This window comes from Crocuta crocuta, unplaced genomic scaffold (genome assembly GCF_008692635.1).
Source record: "Crocuta crocuta isolate KB4526 unplaced genomic scaffold, BGI_CrCroc_1.0 scaffold48, whole genome shotgun sequence".
Lineage (NCBI taxonomy): Eukaryota > Metazoa > Chordata > Mammalia > Carnivora > Hyaenidae > Crocuta > Crocuta crocuta.
Genome location: NW_027533089.1, coordinates 9,229,997 through 9,248,308, shown reverse-complemented (window position 1 = coordinate 9,248,308; position 18,312 = coordinate 9,229,997). Strand labels below are relative to the sequence as shown.

The 18,312-nt window shown below is 41.4% G+C and overlaps 2 pseudogenes; both read right to left on the bottom strand.

Annotated features, from left to right (window-relative positions):
* LOC144216654 (eukaryotic translation initiation factor 2-alpha kinase 1-like) overlaps positions 1-7,598 on the bottom strand; it is a 10,270-nt pseudogene extending 2,672 nt beyond the window's left edge.
* Positions 7,599-13,610: 6,012 nt separating this feature from the next.
* LOC144216653 (small ribosomal subunit protein uS2 pseudogene) overlaps positions 13,611-18,312 on the bottom strand; it is a 31,009-nt pseudogene continuing 26,307 nt past the window's right edge.

The following is an 18,312-nucleotide window of genomic DNA, read 5'->3' as shown; positions in this document are numbered from 1 at the left end:
CTTTTTTTCTTTTTTTGTTTTTTTTTTGAGAGTGCAAGTGGGAGAGGGACAGAGGGAGAGGGAGTGAGTGAAACTTAATCAGACTTCACCCCCAGTGCAGAGCCCAACTCAAGGCTGGGTCTCACAACTGAATGATCATGACCTGAGATAAAATCGAGTCAAGACGCTTATCCAACTGAGCCACCCAGGTGCACCCCCCAACTATGTTTAATAGGCCAAAGTCAAGCTGTTAGCAGGATTGGTTCCTAAATCTGAAGGTTGTGAGAAGAACATCTGTTTCCTTGCCCTTTTTCAGCTTCCAGTGGCTGCCTATTTACTTTGTGGCCCCTTACTTGGTGTTTAAAGCCTCTGCTTTCATCATCACATCATCTTTTCTTCTATAGTCAAATCTTCCTCTACCTTTACATTTAGGGTCCACCTGGATAATTCAGGAATATCTCCTCATTTCAAGATCCTTATTTGAATCACACCGGCAAAGTCTCTTTTGCCATATAACATTCACAGGTTCCAGGGATTAGATCCTGGATATCTTTGGAGGCCATTATTCAACCTACCAGAATTGAGATTTATTCATAGCATATGTACTTGTGGTCATTCATTCTCATAACTGAATAGTATTTCATTAATGTAACCGTTTTTATTATATCCAAAATTTATCCATTCTACCATTGATGGGTATTAGGAATTTCTAGTTCTTGGCTATTATGAATAATGCCGTGGAGAACATTCTTATACATGTCTTTTGGTGAGTGTACATATGCACTTCTGTTGAATGTATACATGGAAGTGGGGTAGCTGGGTCAAGGGGTATGCACACACTGGTTTTAGGATGTATTGTCATTTTTCCAAAGTGCTTTTAAGAGGGCACCATTCTAATGTACCATTATAATGAATTACTCTGAAGGTCTAGAGGCCTGACAGTATAAATGAATTTCTCAAAATGCCTAAATTTTACCAAATGAGTTATACTTGTTACAGCAGGTCTTTATTTAATATCATTCAAGAGGAAAATAAAATCAAAAGTATTTGTTATTATAGACATGGTGGTATTATGCACTCAGAGTATTGCTCCATAGGAAAAAAATGCAAGTTTTATGTAATCATAAATAGTATGTTGCATTTATAAATAGAATCTTTAATTATGGAAAATATATAATTTATATTTTAATTGAATTAAAATGTTTCTGTTAAACTTTTTTGGAAATACAAATATTTCCTTATACCCAAATGGCCACCAGGAAGAATTCTCCAATCCAAATAGCATAGGCAGTATATTCCACTGGCTTCACTTGGATTTTGTTTTCTTCTCCCCTGTCCCTAGTAGCTTGGCCTCCTCTTTTTAAATTTTTATTTTGGAGGAGAGAGAGGAGAGTGCATATGCGTGAGCTGAGGAGAGGGACAGAAGGAGAGGGGGTGGTGGTGGAGAGAATCTTAAGCAGGCTTTACCTGACCATGGTCCCTGGGATGGGACCATGACCTGAGCCGAAATCAGGAGTTGGAAACTTGGGGCACAGTCAGTTAAGCATTCGACTTTGGCTCATGTCACGATCTCATGGTCCGTGGATTTGAGCCCCACACCGCCTCTGTGCTGACAGCTCAAAGCCTGGAGTTCGGATCTTGTGTCTCCTCTCTGCCCCATCCCCGCTTGTGCTCTGTCTCTCAAAAAATGTTAAGAAAAATTAAAAAAAAAAAAGAAGAAGAAGAAGAGTGTGACACTCAACTGACTGAGTCATCCAGGTGTGCTCCAACCCTCTCTATTTTTTACCTTGCCTCATGGCATAGAATATCATGGGTAGTATTGGCCAGAAAATGGGTACATAAATAGCCTCCTGTCACCTACCCACCTTGTAGTTTAAGAATCACTAATCCTTCTCCTATTTCCTCAAAATAAAAGATTTACTTTTACCATATACACATAGATTTGCTTTTTCCTATAAAAGATGTAAGTGAAAAGAGAAAAGTAGGGAAGCAAAAGAGGTAACTTTTAACTTTTAATCAATCTCTGCCAGAAACCAAGCAAATAAGTAGAACCTTAGAATTTCTTAATTTCTTAGAACTTAATTTCTTAGAACTTAACTTCTCAGAACTTCTTAGGATTCTTTTTTTTTTTTTTTAGTTTATTTATTTTTGAGACAGAACATGAGCAGGGGAGGGGCAGAGAGAGAGAGGAAGACACACTGGCAGCTAGGAGCCTGGAGCCTGTTTTGGATTCTGTGTCTCCCTGTCTCTCTCTGCCCCTCCCCCACTCATGTTCTGTCTCTCTCTGTCTCAAAAGTAAATAAACTATTAAAAAAAAAAGAACCTGAAACAGGCTCTGAGCTGCCAGCACGGAATCTGATGCGGGGCTCAAACCCACGAACCACGAGATCATGACATGAGCCAAAGTCAGACATTTAACCGACTGAGCCACCCAGACGCCCCAGAACTTCTTGGGATTCTCAACTTCAATGTTACTGACATTTTGGGTCTGTTAATTATTTGTTGTGAGAGGCTATCCTGGGCATTCTGGGGAGTTTAGCAGCATCCCTGGCTTAGATATACTGAGTGCCAGTAGCACCCCCCCCCCGCCCACACACACACACACATTGTGACAACCAAAAATGCCTCCAGACATTGCCAGATGTCGGGGGAGGGGGTGCAAAATCACCCTCTGTTGAAAACCACTGCTTTAGAAATCTAGGTTTTTATTTTTAAAATAGGGTACCAGGGAAAGACTGAAATTGAACCTCTGTTTGGAAGCAACACATGGTCTAAGTCGAAAAAGACAAAGAAGGTGATTTGGAGAGTATAGGCCCAGGATTAAAATATATTTTGGGGCGGGCACCTGGTTGGCTTAGTCGATTAAGCGTCCTTCTCTTGATTTGATCCCAGGCACAGAGTCTGCTTGGGGTTCTCACTCCCTCACTCTCTGCCCCTCCCCACTTTGTGCACTTGCACTTCCCTCTTTCTCAAAATAAATAAACGTAAATATAGGGGCGCCTGGGTGGCTTAGTCAGTTAAGCGTCCAACTTTCGCTTAGGTCATGATCTCGCGGTTCGTGGGTTCGAGCCCCGCGTCGGGCTCTGTGCTGACTGTCAGCTCAGAGCCTGGAGCCTGTTTCAGTCTGTGACTCCCTCTCTCTCTGACCCTCTCCTGCTTACGCTGTCTCTCTCTCTCTCTCTCCTAGAAATAAATAAAAAACATTAAAAAAAATAAACGTAAATATATATATATTACTTTGAGAAAAGTAAAATCTTAGAGGTGGCCTTTGGCTTCACGTCTGCCGATCCCTTTACCCCCTAGAACTCTAGACCCGCTCTTCACCCAGAGATCCTAAGCATACCCAGCTTAAGATAGATCAGGTATATCGTCTCATTACCATGTATATCTTTTAACAAGTGTGTTTTTAAACTTTTTTACGGAGTTAAATATGAATATAAAATTTACCATTTTTAACCATTTTTAAGTATTCAGTTCAGTCATACTAAGTACATTGATATTGTCGTGCAACCATCGCCACTGTCTCCAGAACATTTCATTATCACACACTGAAATACTGTACCCATTAAATAGTAAGGCCCCGTTCTTCTCTCCCCGCAGCTGTAGGGAACCACAGTTCTGCTTTCTGTTTTTATGAATTCAACAATTACAGGTACCTCACAGAAGTGGAATCATACAGTATTTGCCCTTTTGTATCTGACTTATTTGACTTAGCTTCGAAGGTTCATCCATGTTATAATATATATCAGAACTTCATTCCTTTTTACAGCTGGATAATAGTCCATTATATGTATTCAGCACATTTTGTTTATTCATTGAGTGATGAATGGGTAGCTTCCACCTTTTGGCTATTGTGAATAATGTTGCTAGGGACATAGTTGTACAAATATCTGTATCCTCAGAAGCATTTTTTTTTTCCAGTGTACAGATCTGTATATTGAGAATTGAAACAAGGGAAGAAGTACAGTATAAATGCATATACAATGACAATTTATAATATATGATAAATATGACACGAATGAAGGGGACACTTGTACTAGATCTTACCTGAGTTATTTCATTTTCTCATCACCTTTGTGAGGTGTGGGTGTTGAGAGTCCAGTGTGGCAGGCTGGTAACACAGGTGAACCATTAAAAGTAATAGATACATAAGGGGCACCCGGGTACTCAGTCGGTTAAGCATACAACTCTTGATTTCAGCTCAGGTCATGATCTCACAGTTTGTGAGTTTGAGCCCCACATCTGGCTCTGTGCTAATGGTGCAGAGCCTGCTTGGGATTCTCTCTCCCTCTCTCTTTGCCCGTGCTCTCTCTCTTCCAAAATAAAGAAATAAACTAAAAAAAAAAAAAAAAGAGTAATAGACATGTAAGATACAGTATTTTACTTTATTTATGAAACTTTATATATTATGCATAATGTAGTAGATGTGGAAAACAATATAGTCCATGGCTATTTCTTTCCCATTTCATATTATCTAATATGTTTCCTGCTTTTGTGTATTTCATATGAATAGTACTTATTTGTTACTGATGTGAAATTGGAAGTGGAGCTAGAAGCTTTTCCAGAAAAACATTTTAGTGATGTTAGTATGACTGAAAGGTTTTTATTGGGGTTTGGTGGTAGAGGGAAAGAGATAGTATTAGAAAGGAAATATCTAGTAATGGAAGAAGAAACTGTGCTCGCTTTTAAGGCAGCTTAAGATCCTCTGACTACTAAAGGAAAATAAGGCAGGCTCAAAATTATGTGGTTATGCAAAAAGTTTCTCATAAGTTTTTTTTCTTATGCCTGTAAAAGATACCATTAATGTCATATTTATGTCATTAATAAACTTCCTGGATCCCTGTAGTAGGGTATAGTCGTATAGTCAAAGTAAGAAGATACAACAAAATTAAAAAGTTAAAAAGAAAAAAATGAGATAACAAAGAAATTTATTTCAGAAGCATTTAATTGTTGTATTACCCAGGATAGAGTATGTATTATAAGCCTAAGGTTTATATATGCAGTTGAATCATACATGTAACGGTAGCCAAATTTTGGTCTGTCTTTATAAACACTTTATAAACAAGGAAACTAAATTTAAAAGAAACTGGGGCATTTGGGTGGCTCAGTCAGTTAAGTGTCATGATCTCGCAGTTTGTGAGTTCGAGCCCCACTTTGGGATCTGTGCTGACAGCTCAGAGCCTGGATCCTGCTTCAGATTCTGTCTCCATTTCTCTCTGCCCCTCCCCCACTCACGGTCTGTGTGTGTCTCTCTCAAAAATAAATAAACATTAAAAAAAGAAATTAAGTAATAAAGTAATGAAAATCTAACAAGTACTCGTGCTCTCCTCTCTCTCTCAAAAACAGACTTTTAAAATTTTTAAAAAAGAAGGGGCGCCTGGGTGGCTTAGTCGGTTAAGCGTCCGACTTTCGCTTAGGTCATGATCTCGCGGTTCGTGGGTTCAGGCCCCGCGTCGGGCTCTGTGCTGACTGCCAGCTCAGAGCCTGGAGCCTGTTTCAGTCTGTGACTCCCTCTCTCTCTGACCCTCCCCTGCTCACGCTGTCTCTCTCTCCTAGAAAAAAAAATTTTTTTAAAAAAGAATCTAGTTCTAAGGACTGTGTTTCTTCCACTAGATCATTCTGCGTTTCTCTCCAAAAGTATTCTGGGAATACTGGGATGAATCTTTATATCTTTATTTGAAGCCATTAAAAAAATTATAAGCCTTCCTGAGGATAGTAAAATTGTGTGCTATTGCAAGATAATTACAGAGCTCACTCTAAGGAAGCAGAGATAATGTCTGGTTTTGGGCTTCCTCTTTCTGCCCACTGTTGTCCAAATGATTCAGTGTTATGCAGAACATGAAATATTGTTAAAGAAACTACTTCAGAATGTTGGTTTATTGTATAACTTTTATGTAAGACTTTTCTTCTGATCAGTATACTTCTAAAACTTGTAGAAAAATATGACCTGGAATTGGTTTTCTAGAATTTCATCTTATCCAAATGTTGCAGAATTTTGGAATTCTTTGGAGTAAGCTCCCAACGAAAGCCAAATTTAAGAATTTCATTACAAGGCCTTTATTTGTTTATATCCCAATAACAAGCTTACTATTATGCAAATAGGAAATAAAATCTGGTAATTGTGGCCCCTTATTTTAGAATTTTGAAATTAAGGATGTGTTTTTTAATGGTACTGATAAATCAACAGCTACTAATATATGAAGATAAGGCTTAGAGAAAGTGCTGCCTCCACCTTTAATGCTGGAAATACTTCACAGTATTCTAGTCACGCTCCTTTGGAGGTTGGGCAACTAGAAGCCCCACTTCACAGCCTGTTGATGTTCTCACCTGAATCTTGCCGTCGCCTCCTACCTGGCTGTGGCTGACAGTCGCTCCTTGTTCTGATCCCTCCTTCACATCGCTAACAGTGTTATTTCTCTAAAACACAAATATGACTCTGAGACTCCTCTGCTCCTCAGCGATCATAGTATTAGGTCCAAACTCCTCTAGGCCTTACATAAAGTATCTTTCATAATGTGATTCAACTTTCTCCATTGCGCTGAAATACGGGCAGTAAAATGCCGTCTCTTGTACACTTTACTACCTTTGCATATGCTTCTTCCCCACCCTGGATTGACCTTTTCTTCACTTCACCTCACAAGTTTCTAACCACACAGCAAGACACAGCTCAAATTTTGGCTCCAATGTAAAGTTTTCCCTAATCCCTCAGTGCTTAGCTACTCTTTCTCTGGCTACACCTGTGATATATATTTCTATTTTCAAATCCATAATACCATACTATAATTTGTTTACAAATTATTTTCATTACAGTGAGAGCTGCCAGTGAACAGGGACCATATCATCATTATTTCAGGATCCCTAGCAACTGATATAGTAAAGCTTTTTAGTTGAACTTAGAAATATCTGCTTGTGGTCGACCCTTATACCATTTGCTCCTAGAGCTATCTTACAATCTACAGGTACTTAGTAGATATTTGATGATGATACTAATGGAAAAGGAGAGAAATTATTACATTTCATGTGCCATGTTTAAAAAGAAAGGTCAGGGGCGCCTGGGTGGCTTAGTCGGTTAAGCGTCCGACTTTCGCTTGGGTCATGATCTCGCGGTTGGTGGGTTCGAGCCCCGCGTCGGGCTCTGTGCTGACTGCCAGCTCAGAGCCTGGAGCCTGTTTCAGAGTCTGTGACTCCCTCTCTCTCTGACCCTCCCCTGCTCACGCTGTCTCTCTCTCTCTCTCTCTCCTAGAAATAAATGAAAATATTTAGGGAAAGAAAGAAAGGTCATTTTCTCCTAAGAGAAAAACTCTTGGGAATATGGTATTTCAGTACCTAAAAGGTTGAAATGATCAGAAAACCTCCCTCGCTCCAGGCATAGCACGTTCTCTGGTCCTAGGAATACACGATAACAAAATGTTATACCACAAAATCAACCAGGAAAACAGAAGGCAATCAAGGGATTTCAAGCAAAGAGTGATTTAATGTAAGGAGTTAGATGATTGGAAGAACTGGAAGAACCAAAAGGAAGGGCAGACGCTACTGCCCAGGGAAGAGGAACTAGGAAAACTCTCCCAGAGCCTCCACTCATCCGCCGACTCACTCGTGCAGCAGCCTCGTTGCCGCATAAGTCACTTAACACTCAGCAGCTGAAAACAACCATCGTTATTTCTCACAGTTCTGTGAATTTGCTGGGCTTAGCTGAGTGGTTCTGCTTCACATGCTGTTGTCTGAGGCTGCAGTCCTCGGAGGGCGCAACTGGAATGAGATGTCCAAGGTAACTCAGTCACCTGGCGGGCGGTTGGCACTGTCGGTGGGATCTCAGCTGGAATGGTCAGTTGCAGTTCCTTGATTCTCCTTGCGGCTTGAGCTTTTTATTTTATTTTATTTTTTTAAATGTTTTATTTATTTCTAGGGGAGAGAGAGAGAGAGACAGCGTGAGCAGGGGAGGGTCAGAGAGAGAGGGAGTCACAGACTGAAACAGGCTCCAGGCTCTGAGCTGGCAGTCAGCACAGAGCCCGACGCGGGGCTCGAACCCACGAACCGCGAGATCATGACCTAAGCGAAAGTCGGACGCTTAACCGACTAAGCCACCCAGGCGCTCCGGCTTGAGCTTTTTAGAGTATGGTGGGATTTTAAGAAGGAGTGTCTCCAGAGTGTTCGCAAGAGAAGGAAGTGGAAACTGCAGGTCCTCGTAAGCCCTGGGCTCAGAAGTCCCAAAACATTCCTGCCACCGCATTCTATTGGTCAGAACTGTTTCAGGGACAGCTTAGATTCAAAGGGAGAGGATACAGGTATCTCTGGCTTTTCAAAAGTTCAAGTTACACCACTCACTTTTACGAAAGACCTTCATTAGTACCTGTTTTCGCTAACCAAAAGAAATGCGAAGAGGATTTTTGCTTTTATGAAGAAAGGTGAAAAGGGAAAATAGCATTCAGTGTTTGTTTGGCAGAGAGAACCTTACAGAGGCAGCACGCACGCTGAGCGGCAGAGTAGCATCGCCAACTCCTTCCCAGGGAACTACACTCAGCCTCTCAGCATCAAGCCACCATAGCTTTGAACTGAGTCTGTGAGCATCTCTGCTTTATCCTGCTTTATTTTGTGTAGCCATTAGTAAGGTGTGTCCCACGGTGTCAGAAAAGCCCAAGGGAGGTTATTTTTTCAGTCTGGGAATGTTCGAAATTTTTTTCATATAAATGAATAGTAATTGCTTCTTTGCCTCACGCCATTTCAGTTCAAAAACTTTCATGCTCTACTTTTGGATAGTGGGGGAGAAGACAGGAGGAGGAGGATGTAGAAACATCCAGGACGGGGATGAATTGTTGGGAGTGGGAGCTGTCTTTAGTTACTAGCTGTCGCACTTGGCTTTGCACATGCTTGTTCTTTGCTCTGAAATGCTTTTTTATTGCTTTCTGACAAATATGCAAACTGCAAAATCTAGCTTACATTTCAGCCTACATCTAGAGCCTTCCCTGATACCCGGAAAACAGTCAGTAACCCTTTCTTTCCTGCATATAATCTGTGCCTGTGGTACATATTTCTGTTTTTGTATCTATCATTCCTTATTATGATTTGTTTGCTTACATATTTTTCTGTGACAGTAATCATATCATCATCATCATCATCTCCGTATCTCTAGTGACTGTCATAGTAAAGGTTTTTGAAATTGAGCTAAGTATCTGCTTGTGCTCAGTACTGATTTAGTCTGGTGTTCTCCACCATCCTGTTCTTGAAGCTTCAATGTGGAGCCTAAAACAAGGGAGACACTCAGTGAATATTCAATGGTGATAATAATGGAAAAGAAGAAAAATTGCCTTTCAAGTATTCTGTTTAGGAAGAAGGACCATGTATGAGTCATTTAATGAAAAACTTCAGGAAAATTGATATTTTAGTTGTGAAAGTTTTAAATTTATCTAGAAAAGTAATTTTCCCAGCATAGCACATTCTCTGCTTCTGGGAAGGTCAGATAAAATGTTATGCCACATAATTAATCAGAAAATGAGGTATTTTAAGTGAGGTTTTAACACAGGAAATTAGATAGCAACATTGTTGGGGCGCCTGGGTGGCTTAGTCGGTTAAGCATCCGACTTTCGCTTAGGTCATGATCTCGCAGTTCGTGGGTTCGAGCCCCGCGTCACGCTCTGTGCTGACTGCCAGCTCAGAGCCTGGAGCCTGTTTCAGAGTCTGTGACTCCCTTTCTCTCTGACCCTCCCCTGCTCACGCTGTCTCTCTCTCTCTCTCTCCTAGAAATAAATAAAAAACATTAAAAAAAAAAGATAACAACATTGTTGGAAGGGCTAGAGAAACTAAAAGAGATCACGTTAGCCAGTGACGAGGAACTGTAGGAAGCTGCTTCTTCCCCTGGAGCCTACAGTTGTTTGCAGAATTCAACTCCCGCAAGACCCCATACTGCCCATGACTTAAGGGAGTTATGCTCCCTGCCCCCATGCTGTTGATGCAAACTACCAGATGCCCATGTTTACCTGCAAGCCAGGTGCCACAGGAGCCGACTGTATGCTGAGAGGGTGCAGCTCAGCTGGTGCCACCACTGCCTGAACTAGAATAGTGTTTCTTTCTTCCTTTCATTTTCCAGTCTCTTGCACATGCCCACCGTTGACTGAATCCTAAACAGGATTCCTGCTGGCTAGGGAGGCCAAGAAAATTCCTAGGCTTCCCAGCTCTTGGAATACAATAAAATTGTGGAGATGATGCTGAACACACCACAATATCTAAAACGTGGCATTATAAACTTGGCTTACAAAAGGAATCTTAGCACTCATGATAGTTCTGCCCAGAATGGAATTTTAGGATAGAAGAGTTTCTATCTTACGCTTTTAAACATTTGATACCATAAATAAGAGGGTTTTTTGGAACCAACGTCTAGAAGTGCAGTACTTGTAATCTTAGGTAACTTCCAGCCTTAGTTTTCTCACTGGTAAATTAGAAAAACTTCCTGACTTAGCAGTCTTTCAAAGGTACAGTGGTGGTAGGATCTTTAAACCTATTAGAGAAACAAATACGTACGTGTACATGTAAATGTGTATGTATATAAATGTTTTGGTATACACGCGCACGCGCACACACACACAGTGTGACAAAAAGATACTGTTTGAGAGAATGGAAATGTATTTTTGTTACCCAGTGATTACGTAGGACTCTGGCAGAGTATTGGCCAAAAGGAGAAATGTAGCTCCACTTGTGTTTATCGGGCATTGGCACTGAGCTTGGAACTAGGAACACAAAGATACATATTATACATTCCAATTCAGTAAGTATTTATTACATATCAGTCTGCTGGATATTTAGGTCTTGGGTCTACTAAAGATGAACAAGGCAAGACTTTTTCCAAGGAGATATTGAAAGACTGATAAGCAAGATCGTGGTAAGTGTATCGATAAGAAATCAGAAGTATGACCAAAAACAATTGAATGGTGACATTTTAAAGTTTAATTGACAATTTAAGAAAACTTGGCATTTACTTAAAATTACTCAAGAAGGCCAATGTCTAGGGGAAAAAGTACTGGCTCTGAAATGAAACCATCTCAGGCAGTTAGAATTGATGGTATTTGGTTTTTAGATGCATGTAAAATGCTCAGTTTTGGAAATACTGAGAAGTATTTTCTTTAAGGTCATAATCCAACCACAAAGACAGCCACTGGGAACATTTTGATATATTCCTTTCTAATCCATGAATATCTTTTTTAAGATAATGGAAATGAAACCAAAAATAGAGGCTAATAAGTCCACAAGGCATGATAGATTGCCTGTAAATTAGAAGGCAAGAAAAAGAGAGCAAGAGAGTGAGTGAAAGAGAGAGAGGGAGAGAGAGAAGGATTTGGGACAGGTATTTCACCCTTCAAAATACACACCTGAACTTAGTATCTTCTTCCCTTCACTTGTACTTGCCCATTTTAGGAATGGCACCACCATCCAGAAATGCAGTCAGATACATCCAATTACTGTCAGAGTAATCCTTCTAAAATAGTCTAACTTTATTTTATTTTATTATTAAAAATTTTTTATAGTTTCTTTTACTTTTGAGACAGAGAGAAACAGAGCATGAGCAAGGGAGGGGCAGAGAGAGAAGGAAACACAGAATCTGAAACAGGCTCCAGGCTCTGAGCTGTCAGCACAGAGCCCGACGCAGGGCTCGAACCCACGAACCGTGAGATTATGACCTGAGCTGAAGCCGGATGCTCAACCGACTGAGCCACCCAGGCTCCTAAACAGTCTAATTTTATTGTCCCTTTGATTGAAATCCATCAATAACTCCCCATAGATTTTGGGATCAAGTGTCATTTTCTTATTTCACTATTTATAGCTCTTCACCATCTAGCTCTCACCCATCCTACTAGCTTCACCTGCCTTCCTACTACCTACATAGTTCTCCACACTAGCCATATTAAAAAATTTATAGTTCCAAAAAGGTGTAGCAGTGTTCTCCAATCATTTTTGTCTTTCTGCATGCTCTTTTGTCTCTAGAACGCCATTACATACTCCTGTCTTTTCCTCTGTTTAATTCCTTCTCAATGAATTGCAATCTATTGTGTTCCCCCAATGCACCAGGCACAGATCTCTAACATAGCATTTATCACGCTGTCTTGGAATTACTGTGTTTTCATCTCTTATTCAACTCAACCAAGAGCTCCTTGAGGACAGGGACTATATCTTGATGATCTTGAGATTCCTGCTTTTATCACATTACCCAACATATAGTAGATGTTATAAACATGGGTTGAAGGAATTTATGTAAATTGGTAAATAAAAGGACTAGTGAGTTTTATTAATAATCTTCAGGAAATACATTTAGAAATTGTAGCAAATATTGTTAGTTGCTTACACAATAGCCATCTCTCCTTTTTTTATTATCAAAACTCAAGCTTCAGTGTGGCAGTGTGCCCCAGGGCATATATCCTGATAGATCCAAGGCTGTCATGGCATCCCCATCCCTCTTTGCCAATAATACGTTTTGGTAGACCATGATGGGGCATAGAGGGAAGCTACGGAGGCTTCAGGGAGAGGTCTTGTTACTTTCTCTTCTTTTCCCTCTTCCTGCTCTGTTTACAGTTCTGTGAAGGACGTGGGGCCTGGAGTTGGGGCAGCTGTCCTCTAATCTTAAGGTAGCAGGCTGGAGAACAAAAATTAACCTGCTGAGAACTGTGGAGGGGAAAGACAGAGTCTGGGTCTCTGAAGGGATGACTGAGCCACACCAATCCTAAATTGCCTATCACATCAAACTTCTTTCTATGTAAGATAATGAAAATGGTTTCACTGTTTAGGCCACTGAGTGATTGAATGGTGGCCCCAAGAAGATGTGTCTGTGTCCTCACCACCAGAACCTATGAATGTGACCTTATTTGGAGAAAAGGTCTTTGCAGACATAATTAAATTAAGGGTCTTGAGATAAGATGATCCTGGATTATCTGGGTGAGCCCTTAATCCAGTAACAAGTGTCCTCATAAAAGACACACAGAGGAGAAAGTGCTGGAGAAGGCAGTGTGAATGAACACAGAGGCAGAGATTGGAATTATGCAGTGACAATCCAAGGAACACACGGAGCCACCAGAAGCTGGAAGAGGTAAAGGGTTCTCCCCCAGAGCCTGCAGAGGGAGAATGACTCTGCTGATACCTTGATTTTGGGCTTTGACCTCCAGAACCGTGAGAAAATTAGTTTCTGTTGTTTTAAGCCATCCAGTTTGTGATAGTTTGTTGTGGCGGCCTTGGGAAATAATACAAACTGTAAGTCACTTCTCTGTTGGTTGCAGCCACAGAGATCTTAATTAATTTAATGGTTAAGTTCTGTTGTGCCCGAATCGCGAGTCCCAGAGACCTCCAAGGAGCCGGCATTGATGCAAGTACAGAAGGANGTTTTGGCTCTTCAGTTCAAACTGAGCATATGAAAAACAGGTATTGGTAATAATTCAGGAAAAGATCCTGGAGTCCCTGAAAATTCCTTCCACAGGATTTCAAACTAAAGTTGGTACTAATCTTGTCAGGTCTGGGAGTTATGCCTGTCTCTGACTCCACTTCACTTCCCCCTACATCACTCTCCTTCAGGGACTAATGGGTGGTAGCAGATATGAAAGTTATGCCCTCCTTAAGATGATTTTTTTTTTTATAGAAACCATTTTCTGTCAACCTTATTCCATTTTGATTGCTTTTGTGAAAGAGCAAGACCACTCAGCGGTTGTTCCTACCCCTTCAGCGCCCTGAGCTGTATGAGCTGCCGACCAGTTTTCAGTGGCAGGCTGAGCGCTCCGGTCTTCAGCAGGGAACTGCTGGAAAGGCACAGAGGGCACCTGCCCGCCTCCAGACCAGTCCGTGCCTTCAGGTTGAGCAGTAGTGAACTCGGGAGCTGGAACAGTCCATTCACCCAGAAATTCCTCCATGCTCACAGCCTTTACAGCAGCGGCCTGCTCTTCCTTTTCAATCGCTTCAGGATCTCCGTAGAAGTAAAGATCAGGCATGACCTCCCATGGCCACTCACAAGAAGTGGTGCCACGCATGCTCAGAACTTCCAGCATCCACCACGTCGGACCCACTGGACGAGCTCCCTTGTTGCAATGGATGGCGTGGCAATGTCCACATAGTGCAGAGGGGAGTCTGTTGTACAGAGCGATGGTAGGCAGGTTAACTAAATGCCTCTGTGAGAGGCTGGTGGTCAGCCCGGAGAACAGTAACCACCAAAAGTCTTGGTTCACGGAAGGCTGCAGAATCTGGTTAGTGAAGGTTCTAGGAGTGAAGTGGCCAGCAAGAGGAGTGGCTCCAATAGGAGCAGCAAACTTCAGCACACTTTGTTGACCAGTTTTTCTATATGATATGACCCTTATATCAGCTGAGTTTTCAATGGCAACAATGACATGAGCTGCCAATAGAAGCTTCTCCCAGGTTCTCTTCAGATTTATGATAAATGCCATCACTTTTCCATTTACAGATGTACTGTTCCGTTTGGAAGGTTGGTGCCACTTGAGTGGGTTCCTGCTGCAAGGAATTTGAGGACATCCTCCTCCATTTGCAGGACATCAAGGGTGTGGATTTTGTGAAAGTTTCCCTTTAAGTTATTACAGGAACGCAGAACAATGCCATATGGATCCCTCCCGGGGTAGCGGATAGCGTGGGAAAGATCCTTTTTTTTTTTTTTTGAGAGAGAGAGAGCGCGCGCATGTGTGCAAGTGAGCAAGGGGCAGGGGGTGGGGGTGGGGGAGAGAAGTGGGGCTCACCCAAAGCAGGGCTCGAGCTTACCCAAAGTGCGGCTCATGCTCACCCGATGTGGGGCTCAAGCTCACCTGAAGTGGGGCTTGTGCTCACCTGAAGCAGGGCTTGAGCTCACCCAATGTGGGACTCCAACTCATGAACCATGAGATCATGACCTGAGCCAAAATCAGATGCTTAACGGCTGAGCCACCTGGATGCCCTCGTGGAAAAGATCCTTAAGACCATTTCTGATGAAGTTAGATTCATCCCTGGTCCGGGCCAATATGGGAATGTTTTTGTTCCTGTATTTAAATATAAGCAAAAAAGATTGGGATTTGAGGTAGCTTCAAAAATGTGTATAATTGAAACAGAATTTAAAAGTCAGGAAAAGAATAAAAAGAAAAGCAATACCAGGATACATTTGGAATGAAATATGCAAACTATTATGTCCTACATAATTAGAGTTAAGTCTCAAAATTGAAATTATTATGGATCAGGGGTGCCTGGGTGGCTCAGTCGGTTAAGCGTCTGACTTTGGCTCAGGTCATGATCTCACGGTTTGTGGGTTCGAGTCCTGCATCGGGCTATGTGCTGACAGCTCAGAGCCTGGAGTCTGCTTCCAATTCTGTGTCTCCCTCTGTCTCTGACCCTCCCCTGCTCACGCTGTCTCTCTCTCTCAGAAATAAATAAAACATTAAAAAATAATTTTAAAAAATTATTAAGGATCAAAGCAAAAAGAGTTAACAATTATGTGATCCATATTGTCCTTAAGAAAAAACATATCAATTTCAAGAAAAGGAAAGCTTTTCTTTTCCTGGCAGTTATCCTTTAAGAACTTACCCTGTAGGTTTCAATTTAAATATCACTTCCTCCAAGAAGAGTTTCCTAATGACATCCTCCCTCCAAATTAGGTACCACTACTATGTGCTTACCATTATATCACTTGTAAGATCCTTACAAGACTATTAAGTTCTTTGAGCGAAAGACTGATCAGCTTACCCTTGTATCCTTGGTACCTACTCCATTACCTGGCACGTTGCAATACTCAGGATTTTTTTTTTTGGGGGGGGGTGGAAATGGGTTAATAGGACTTCCTGGAAGGGGTGGGGTCTAGTTCCCATTCTAACAGTGCATTGAGTATAATCCAAGCTGTGAGTGGGACAGAGTTTTTCTTAGAAAATAGCTTGGAGTATGATTTAAGGCATGAAACGGTTAACAGTTTACAGCCTGTTTAAAATTATTTTACCGTACAAAATGTTCACTGTGAACATAGCAGCTGCCTTTGAAGTCATAGAACAGTGTTAGCAATGACGCATGGAACATGGATTTTAAGCAGCACAGCCTCCTGTTGAACCCTCTGAGATGAACCAGCTGAACCCACTTATCAACCTTAGTCTCATTGAAAGCAGGACAACCAGGCAATATGTGTCTCCTAAAGTGATTGATATGAAGCTAACAACACTTCTTATGAAGTCTTCTTGCCTCCCAAAGAAGTGGAACCTGCAAGCTTCTAAAGCTAACTTCCATTATAGGAAATAGAGGAGATAAAGGAACACAACGAAGCAAACAGACAAATCCAGAATATGGTGAGTTCAATAGCACAACTGGTGTCTGTAATCAAGTCAATGGCATCAGAAAAGTGTAAGGGAGAAGAGACTGCTCTGGATTAAAAGAAGCTTAAGAAACAACCAAATGCAACTGGCTTAAAAATCTGATTTCAACAAACCAATTATAGATAATTTTGACGCAATTAGGAAAATCTCAATAAGATCTGGGTATTAGATGACACCAAAGAATTATTGTGAGTTTGGTTACATGAGTTTCTCAGTTTGGGTTCTCCCAGACCCAGAGATAAAGATTCAAATACAAGAAGTATGGTTAAGAAGGGATCCCAGGAGACACTGGAAGAGGCGGAGGAAGTGAGATGAGGAAGGAATAGAAGCCAATAAAACCTGCACTATTAAGCAACCTAAGCACTGTGGGCAAGTAAAACTTAATCTCACTGATGTACTTGGGAAATAGTGTGAAATATACCTCAGAGCTGATCCCCACCCACAGGCCAAGGGACCTGGGTTACTTATATACCAGCTCCCATCAGGCATTGGAAGGCAGAGTGGGCTCTCCAGGGGCCAGAGAAAGCCCTCAGGGAAAGAACATACACTGAAATGGCAAGAGCCAAAATGATATGGGAAAAAAATACCAATACTGTTTGCTACAGTGTGACAGCAGTGTGGTGGTAGTGTAAAAACATGACCTTTCTTAAAAAATGTATACTGGAACACCTGGGTGGCTCAGTCGGTTAAGTGTCTGACTTTGGCTCAGGTCATTATCTCACGGTTCGTGGGTTCAAGCCCTACGTTGGGCTCTGTGCTGACAGCTAGCTCAGAGCCGGGAGCCTGTTTCAGATTCTATACCTCCCTCTCTCTCTGACCCTCCCCTGCTCACGCTGTCTCTCTCTCTCTCAGAAATAAGTAAAAAACATTAAAAAAAAATTTTTTTTAATATATACTGAAATATGTGAGGGTGAATGATGTCTTAGATTTGCCTTAAAATACTTCAACAATAAAAAACAGATGCGGGGCACCTGTCTGGCTTAATCGGTAGAGGATGGGACTCTTGACCTTGGGGTCATAAATTCAAGCCCCACGTTGGGTGTAGAGATTACTTAAAAATGAAATCTTTAAGGGCACTTGGGTGGCTCAGTCGATTAAGTGTCCAACTCGATTTCTGCTCAGGTCATGATCTCATTGTTTGTTAGACTGAGCCCTGCATCAGGCTCTGTATTGACAGTGTTGAATCCCTGCTTGGAATTCTCTCTCTCCCTCTCTCTCTGCCCTTCCCTCACTTGTTCTCTCTCTCTTTCCCTCTCAAAATAAATAAAATTAAAAAAAATAAAAAATAAAATCTTTAAAAATCAATAAAAACAGTAAAAAGGACAGATGAAATAAAATATGGTAAAACTTGATAACTGTTTAGGTCAGTCATGGGTATGTGGACCTTAATTATGCTAACCTCTCTACTTCTGTGTATATGAGAATTTTTTGCAATAAAAATATTTTTAAGGTATATCTAAGTCATGAAAGTATGTCAGTGGGGCTGCCTGCAGTAATTGGATGTAAATTATTTCATTTAGAGAACATCTGACAAAAATAATGTTTTTAGTTTTAAAATAGTTTACCTTAAGCTATTCTTTCTAGCTATAGGTTTGGCCTAAAAGGTTTTCACAGGGGTGCCTGGGTGGCTCGGTTGAGTGTCTGACTTCAGCTCACGTCATGATCTCATTGTTTGTGGGTTTGAGCCCCACGTCAGGCTCTGTGCTGACAGCTCAGAGCCTGGAGCCTGTTTCAGAGTCTGTGTGTGTGTCTCTCTCTCTGCCCCCCCCCTCCACTCATGCTCTGTCTCTCTCTGTCTCAGAAATAAATAAACTATAAAAAAAATGAAAAATAAAAGGTTTTCACAGTAGTACAAGCTGCCTGGGATCTAGGAGCTACCTTTTAATTGCTTTTTTTGGAACGGAGCCAGTCAGCCAGCGAACTGGACCAAACACATTTTACAGATGGTCCAGCAGCCCAGGGCTGCTGCAGCCTCCCTAGTCTGGTGTGTTAGGGGTCCCCCACCCTCTGTAACTGGGTTTTCTAACATCTGTGA